We start from the raw sequence: 9,064 nt of genomic DNA, 5'->3' as shown, positions 1-9,064 counted from the left end.
AATTAGTCATTTTCCTGTTGAGACATCGTCAAATGAAACTAGCACTTTATGGGACCTGGAGTGAAGGCATGGTTCTAAAAGTCGAAAGAGGAAAGCTGGGAACTGAATCGTAATACCGTACAGTATTCATTTTTCCATTGGCTTTTCAGAGCACAAACCATGACGACAAACAACACTAAATATTATCCCTATATTTTTAGGCCACATTTGGTAGCAATATAAATTATATGCGATTCTATCGCAATATATCTCTCTCACACCACGTCTATACAGGTTGAGTAGTAGATAATCCAAACGATTACATTCCCCATTTACAACATTACAATGGCATTCCCGATTTACAACCTTATAATGGCTAATGCATAGTAATGGACAATTACTCTCCTTATTTCATATATTATCTTTACCTTTTACTCAGCTGGACAACTTTCTGATATTGTCAGATTATCGAAGACACAAGGTATTAAAGTGATAGGTAATTTCTTATACTTTTCTTAACATATTGGCAGATTATTAAAAGACACAAGGTATTAAAATAAAAAAATAAAAAGTAGGAGTTACATTTATGAGTTTATAATTTTAATTGGTATCTGTAGATACTCTACGAAAAATCCCTATATGTTATGGTTGGACATCATCGCTAGAGAAAAACCCTATAATAGTCTAACAAATATATGTATAATCTCTTTATCCCTATATGTTATGGTTGGACATCATCGCTAGAGAAAAACCCTATAATAGTCTAACAAATATATGTATAATCTCTTTTAGTTAGTTTGTTGTTACTTATATTTTTTTTTCACATTTTATTTCTCATATTTATTGACCATTTACAATTTATTAGAAACAACAACTAAAATCCATTATTTAATAGATATATTTTTACTAAGTGAAACAACATTAAATAACAAAGATAGAACTACATCAGTTATATGAAACTATAGAATGAAGAGAAATAATCCACACTTGAATCATTAGTTGTATCATGATACTAGAAGGAAGATATAATCCTATTAGGCAATCAAGAAATAATAGAAAATTGGGGAGGCATTGATCTAATAGAGGCTTTAATGAGCTCTTATAAAGGTTTGAGATAATCAATTCAGAGGATCAAGACGCTAGAAAAACTAAAAATCTATCAATAGAGCTCTTATAAAGGTTTGAGATAGTCAAATAGGAGGATCAAGAATCTAGAAAAACAAAAAAACTATCAATAGAGCTCTTATAAAGGTTTGAGATAGTCAAATAGGAGGATCAAGAATATAGAAAAACTAAAGGAGGAACTCATGTTCCCCAGTTCTCATGAAAAATTTACAATATAGCTCTATAGAGCTCTAGATAGTCAAATAGGAGGATCAGGAGTCTCTATTGCATATGCCAACCCATAATTAAAAAATATCAAGTTTAATCTTAATTTATAAATTGGCTTTCTTACGATGTCATGGTATACTAATACGACATGCCCATAAAACCATAACTAGTGTTCATATAAACATTTTTTTAATTACTTAATTTAAATAAAATAACAAAAATGGTATAATTACTTTTGAAGTAAATCTCAATCTTTGATGTGTAACCACTACTACGAATATTTTATAATTAATAATTAAATTAAACTTTTAGAAACTCTATTCACCCACCTATGAATGTAATTATAAATATATATATTTCTTTTAAAATCTAGTTTTGAAATAATTTCAATAAACATTAATATTTATAGTTTGTAACTTATAATTATAGATAGAGTAAAATAATTTATGTCAAGTCAAAGATTCAACTAAATTATTTTTCTCTATATACTAATAACTTTATTTTATATACTACTTTGTTTTATATTTAGATTGGTTTATTGTTCATACCCAATCAAATAAATAAGTAAGTTTATTGGTTATCCACATCAAATTAGGTGTGCAAAGTATTGTTTGTTAGTGTAATTTAATGAGGTCATCATTTGTTCCTTTTCACAAGAATTATATGATGATTCTTGGTAAGATTTTATTATTTAAATCAAGTTTTTGAATGTAAAAATTAATTCAATGCCTTACAAAAGCCCTACCTCAGTTGGATTGTGTAGACTTAACAACCTAAAGTTACAACTTTTCTAATTTCTAACTAAATTAAGGACAAAATCAACCACTGCTTATTTAGTTATGTCTATAAAGTATAGTTTACTTATTAAAATGTATATGTAAATATTGTTGACAATGGTGATAATAACCATCCGCTCATACTAATTTTAATTTATTAAACATGTTCAGATCATGACTAGATCTAACATCTATGTTGGAAGAATAATTAAACTAACCATGATGAACATGTATGTACACTTCGATAAACTTTAGTAGTCAAATAGTTGCCTAAGGGCACCATAAATCCTAAATAAACACCATGTCTACATTTCATAAAATTAATATACAAATCCATCATCCGTAATAAATACTACTTATTATCCACATAACTTTGATTATAAAACCCCTCACTTAGAAGAGAACTACATAATTGGTTTATTCAAAAATAACATTGTGACTAATTCATATACAAATTGAGTGGGCCTATAAAATTAAAAACATGTAGAAAAAGAGTGTGTACACCTCTACATTTCATAAAATAAAGATATTAATCCATTACCCATGTAAAATACTACTTTTATATATATATATATATATAAATAATATTTAATATTATTTATTATTTAAATTTAATAACTTGAATAATTCTAATTAAAAAAATAAAACATATTTAATTAATTAAAAAATATTAATAATAATTAATTAAATAATAATATTAACTAATTAATGTTATTATTAATATTAATTAATTAAATAAAATAAATAAATTATGATAATAGTATTATTATTACATATTCATATAATTTGAATGAATTTAATTATTTTATATATATATAATGGTAATCGGACTACGGCATACCTAAAATGTTACAAAAGCTAGATCTCATCACATTTAGGCTGTCGAGGTAGTGAAGAGCTCCCTTCTTGCTTCCCTGGTCTATGTTTGTTTAAGGTTTGTTGTTCCTCTGTCCGTTGGGTATGGGTAAGCTAGATCTCATCACATTTAGGCTGTATTGAGGTAGTGAAGACCTCCCTTCTTGCTTGTGCTTCCCTGGTCTATGTTTGTTTAAGGTTTGTTGTTCCTCTGTCCGTTGGGTATGGGTGCTTTGTTCCCCGAAATGTTACGCTCAAGTTCATCCTTTCCTTTTATTTCATTTAGGGAAGTCTTAAAACGGTAATCGGACTACCCAATACTTAATATTTTAAAAATATATATTTTTCATACAAAATAATATTTTCAAATTTATAAAATAATGAAGTTTTTTTTCATAATAATAAACACAATATAACAGGTTTATTATTACAAGTATTGGTGTGTAATAAACACCTGGGCACATCACATTCATGATTCTATTTCATATTGTGTGGAAATATTAAACTTAATTTAGTATTACAAGTATTGGAGTGTAATAAACATCTAGGCACATCACATTCATGATTCTATTTCATATTGTGTGGAAAAAAAATTATGCCGTTGATTAATAAGTTATTATTATTATAGTTTATATATTAAAACTCATTTGGTTTTATTTATTCGTAATAATAAATTCAATAACCCAGATTTTTAGGTAGATGTTAAAATTAATTAATTAATGATAACTTATCTAACTACAATAAACACGTGGCCACATTAAAATCATGATTTTATCTCTCATAAAAAAAATCATTTCAAAATGTTAATTGATATATGTGTCACTCCATGATTCACGTAAAATTGGGAGTACACGCATATTTTTTTATTGAAAAAAGGTTTGAACAGGTGTAAGTTAGGTCTAAGACTTTTGTGATCCATAATGTATCACATTGATAGGATTTGGTCGATGTTTCGAACTAGTTAATGTGGAGTACACGCATATTTTCTTATTGAAAAAAGGGTTTGAACAGGTGTAAGTTAGGTCTAAGACTTTTGTGATCCATAATGTATCACATTGATAGGATTTGGTAGAAGTTTCGAACCAGCTAATGTGGTTCATCTTTAGGACTAGGTGAGAAATCCATCGATCATAAGGAATAAATAGTAAGGATGCAACATTGCCCAAAAATAGCCGTTAAAACTAGCTCTTGGTGAATTAGTTAATAGGTAAAGAAATTAATTTTTAGGGAGTTAGGGTAAGGATTTATTTCATTAAAAATTCTCTGTTTAGTTAAAAATAGTTGTTAAGGAATAATTAAAAATAGTTATTTGTTAGAGATTGACCAATTAGAAAATTAGTTGTTGACCAATTAAGAATTCTCTTAGATCTGTTAAAGACCCTATTGATCCTAAGGACTAGAAAGGGGTCTACCTTGTTCCCTGCTTGTGTGGGATCCCCTACATTGGAGAAACAGACAGATCTATTAAGCAGAGGACCAATGAACATGTTGCAGACATTAGATACTTTTGCTCCTGCTCATCAGCCTTAGTCCCATGCAGAAAAATCCAAGCACTACGTGTGCATTGAAGAATCCAAAGTCATCTCTAAGGTCGACCACTTCCACCATAGGAAGCTTAGAGAGGCAACTAAGATAGAAAGGCATGCCAAAAATCTTAATAAGGATGATGGTTAGAAATTGAGCAAGCACTAGATTCCAACTCTCTCATTATAAGTCATCATTCCCTTTTTTCCCCTCCTCCTCTTTCTCTTTCAGGTTTTTTCTCTTTCGTTTCTGCTTTGATCCTTTTTGTTTCTTTTTTCTTTCATTATATATATATATATATATATATATATATATATATATATATATATTATTTGATTACATTGGGATAAAATTTCTAGATTCCTAACAACTAATTCACCAACAACAAGTTTTTCACTGCTATTTCTGGGCAATGATTCATCCTTACTATTTATTCTTTATGATTGATGGATTTTCACCTAGTCCTGAAGATAAACCACATTGGCTGGTTCGAAATGTCGATCAAATCCTATCAATGTGATTAATCCAAAAAACTTTTTCTACACATAAATTGTACCCACACCCCACTATCCATATAAAATAGTTAATTGATATCTACGTTAAGTGGATCCACCACACCATCACTTGAATCGAGAGTAACGGCATATTTTCCTCGAAAGGAAAAACGACTTTGAACAAGTGTGAGTGGTGACCAGGCCCCACCATCCATAAGAGATAGTTAATTGATATTCTATGTCACGTGAATCCACTATCCATATGGGATTGGTAACAAAGACATTGTCCTTAAAAAGAAAAGAAGACCATCCACATCAGATAGTTAATTGATATTCTATGTCACCTCGATCCACCATCCACACAAGATGGGTAGTAAAGACATTTTCCTTAAAGAGGAAAAAAAACTTTGAACAGGTGTAAGTGGTGACCAGGCCCACCATCGAAGTCAGATAAAATAAAATAAACCGACTCTTTATTTCAGTGACAACACATTAACCGGTAGACCTCGTGGCTTTTAACACTAGTTGTGGGTTCGATTTTCATGGATGGCGAAATAGATCTTTTTACCATACAGCAAAGTGAGTCGATTTTTATACTCTATAATATACCATGTTTCCCTGACTAAAATACGACCCTACATTCCAACTCAATAGATGAGAGACAAGCGTAAATTTCGATTTATTTATTGAACCTTTAATCTATTAAATATAGGCTGATCCAACCCAGCGCCCTGCCCATAATTATAAAACAGATACATAAACTTAGAGCCCAAGAGATAGGAACGCGATGGTCGAACCACAAACTCAGCTACACCTAAAATTTTCTTTCTGTAATGATGGATCCTAGCAGTCTAATGATGGACCTAGAAGTTGAAGTTCACTAGCGCTCAGGGCAAATCCTCTTACAGAGCTTTGTTGAGAAGTTGAAGTTCACTAGCACTGAGGGCAAATCCTCTGACAGAGCTTTATTGAGAGGTTTGTGGCATTCAAATAGGAGAAACAGGAAAAGCTGCATAAACGAGCTTTATTGAGAGGTTGAAGTTCACTAGCACTCAGGGCAAATCCTCTTACAGAGCTTTATTGAGAGGTTTGTGGCATTCAAATAGGAGAAACAGGAAAAGCTGCATAAACGAACGAACGGGGATTTGGAAAAAGAAACAGAACCAAAGATCAAATCTATTGATAGAATTCTATATAGAGGGTTTTCGGTAGTCAATTAAGAGAAACAAGAATTTCCTACAGAGATTTGGAAAAATAAATAAAACCAAAGATCAATGGTTTCAGGTTAGTAAACCACTGTTTCAACTGAATAAATGTCTAAAATCACCATATCTGCCCATACCCAAAAACCCTCACATAAATATACTAATTCAATTAAAAGAAACTGAAACTCAGATACTTTTTTAAATAGATAAATAAATAAATAAATGATTCGATTAAAAGATAATGAAAATTCAGATGCTTCTTCAAATTTCAGCTAGAGGCATTCAAATAGGAGAAACAGGAATCTCCGCTGCATAAACGAACGGGGATTTGGAAAAGGAAACAAAACCAGAGATCAAATCTACTGATAGAATTCTATATAGAGGGTTTTCGGTAGTCAATTAAGAGAAACAATAATTTCCGCTACGGGATTTGGAAAAATAAATAGAACCAAAGATTAATGGTTTCAGCCTTCAGGTTAAGAAACCACTGCTTCAACTGATTAAATGTCTAAAATCACCATATCTGTCTATGCCCAAAAACCCTCAGGTAAATATACTGATTCAAGTAAAAGAAACTGAAACTCAGATACTTCTTTAAATAGATAAATAAATAAATAATGATTCGATTAAAAGAAAATGAAAATTCAGATGCTTCTTCAAATTTCAGTTAGAGACATGATAAAATATACTAAACGAATTCTGATTCTGATAAATCTTTGCCCCTCATCATGCAGTAATTGGAGTCCATAATGTACCAGAGACATAACCTCAGGACCTGGGGAGTTGCAAGATCATAAGTCAAATTCAATAATTCAGTCTAACAAATTTAACCTAAACGGCCTCATGAGTAGCGAGACTGAAAGTACGACGAGAGACAATTTCCAAACATTTCCCGCGCTCCTGCATCTAGATAAATATCCCTACCTAATCTGTAGAAACGGATTTTATTTTATTTGGGAACGTAGATGACCCGGTTTCTTGAATTTCAAAACATCGAACTCAACTATTTTTTAACTTCTGGCTTGTCCAGAGAGCCTGTGAATCTCTTTGGAATCTAATGATTTAGAAAGGAATCACACAATAAACTTAAACCTGACTTATTAATTGATTTCAGGAAGAATCCACATCATTATACCTCATATTTATTCTTCTTCCTCTAAATTCACTTAACTAACACATTAAAAGAGCTGCTGGTTTTTCGAAGTTCAACAAAAATTCCAAATCTAATGAACTCATTTAACCAGAAATTTAAAAGAGTCGCTGCTTTATTGAAGTTCAAAAAAAAATTCTAAATCTAATAGGCAAGTGATAACTGCAGTACAATCAAGTCTCTGGAAGGTACCTGAAAAATATATTGTTTCAGAGCAGCAGCAGTGTTCACCCAATCCTTTGCACACGAAGCTCTCCACACTGAATACTTCGCAAAGATGCTGAAAGCAAGAAATGAACAAACAGAGCACGGTGACAATTTTGAAAATAATTAGTGAACTATTGTTCATACAGAAATCAATGGTTGTTCACAGATAAATCAAATCGGCAAACACCATAGTACCTTGCAAATCTGGCTATGTAGTATTATTAACTCAGCGCTTTGCACCTAGTGCTCTGCCCTTCTGGAATCAAGAAATCAAAATCAAACAAATAAAGAACTAAGAAACATCTAGAAATAACAAATGAATTAATGAAATCAAAACCAGAAAAATGATTAGAGATTCTAATTGTTGTTCATATTAATATGAAAAAACTAAAGCGCGGATCTCCCTCACCTTATCCATCCTTGAATGGAGATTGCGTTGGCTAATTTGTTTCACCGAAATATTTCCTCTTATGTTTTGCTCTGGCTCGCATAAAGAACAACAACAAAAAGACAGAACAAACAACATATAAAAACAACCAGAACAACAACAAAAAGACAGCACAAACATATAAGAAATCCGCATACTCAACGAAGAACATACACACAGTCAAAAACAAAGGGAGCGCTCCACATATTCAATCATAACACACCACACCAGTGTACCACCGCATGGGAGGAGATCAGAGAAAAGAAGAGGAAGCATAATAAACGTTTTTGAACGGGATCGTAACATATATATAGACCCTGCCATGCCATCTTTTTCCTCTCGATTTTATCTTGATACAACGGTCGTGTTCTATGAATTCTGGACCATCAAGATTAGATTCTTGAAATTTGACAGGAAAAACCGATTCCAGGTCATCATGATTGCTAGTCATCATTATTAAGTTTCTTAAAAATAAGTTTCTAAAAATAGCAATTATATGGAAAAATCGATTCCAGGTCATCACGATTGCTGGTCATTGTTATTAAGTTTCTAAAAAAAGCAATTATAAAAGCTAGATCGTTTTCAAGATGTTGAAGTCTCAAGTTATTATATCAATGATAATATTAGAATCTCAGTTGAGATTCAAACTTTAGTTATAGAATTTCTTTTTATATTTGAATAATATTCATTATATACTTCTTTTATTACATTATATTTTTTCACATAATATATTTTTAAAATTTTTATTATATTTAAAATTTTAATTTATTATATTAACAGTTAGATTATAATTTTTTAATTTATTTTTAATAAAATTTTAAATTTTTATTATTAGTATAGATTTATTTTAATTCAGGGTACAATAAGTTTTGAGAGATTAAATTTTTCAAGATGTATTTTTTTAGTGTAAAATTTGAGAAAAAGTTTTTTTTTTTTCTTTTTCAGAAAGAAAAAACTTCATGATTTATATTAAGAGAATATAAAAGTCTAGATACATAAGAGGTCAAAATGCCATTAGGCGCAGATATTCAGAAATCAGATACTGTCATAGGATCATAGGATCAGAACCGCATGGATGACTAAGAAAGATCAAAATATTGAGCGCATAGCTCCAC

The 9,064-nt window shown here is 30.6% G+C and overlaps 1 long non-coding RNA gene across 1 annotated transcript; it reads right to left on the bottom strand.

Annotated features, from left to right (window-relative positions):
* Positions 1-7,507: 7,507 nt before the first annotated feature.
* On the bottom strand, positions 7,508-8,195 carry LOC149194396 (uncharacterized). Its single transcript, XR_016255079.1, has 3 exons — positions 7,932-8,195; positions 7,718-7,778; positions 7,508-7,595 (listed from the first exon to the last, which is right to left on the bottom strand). It is a non-coding gene; the product is annotated as an uncharacterized LOC149194396 (long non-coding RNA).
* Between the last annotated feature and the right edge of the window lie 869 nt (positions 8,196-9,064).

The sequence above is a fragment of the Pinus tabuliformis genome, chromosome 2_2, assembly GCF_031772625.1.
Source record: "Pinus tabuliformis cultivar Carrire ecotype Pingquan chromosome 2_2, CPIR1, whole genome shotgun sequence".
Classification (NCBI taxonomy): Eukaryota; Viridiplantae; Streptophyta; class Pinopsida; order Pinales; family Pinaceae; genus Pinus; species Pinus tabuliformis.
Note: the sequence above shows the minus strand (reverse complement) of the source record. Positions and strands in the feature narration are given on the sequence as shown.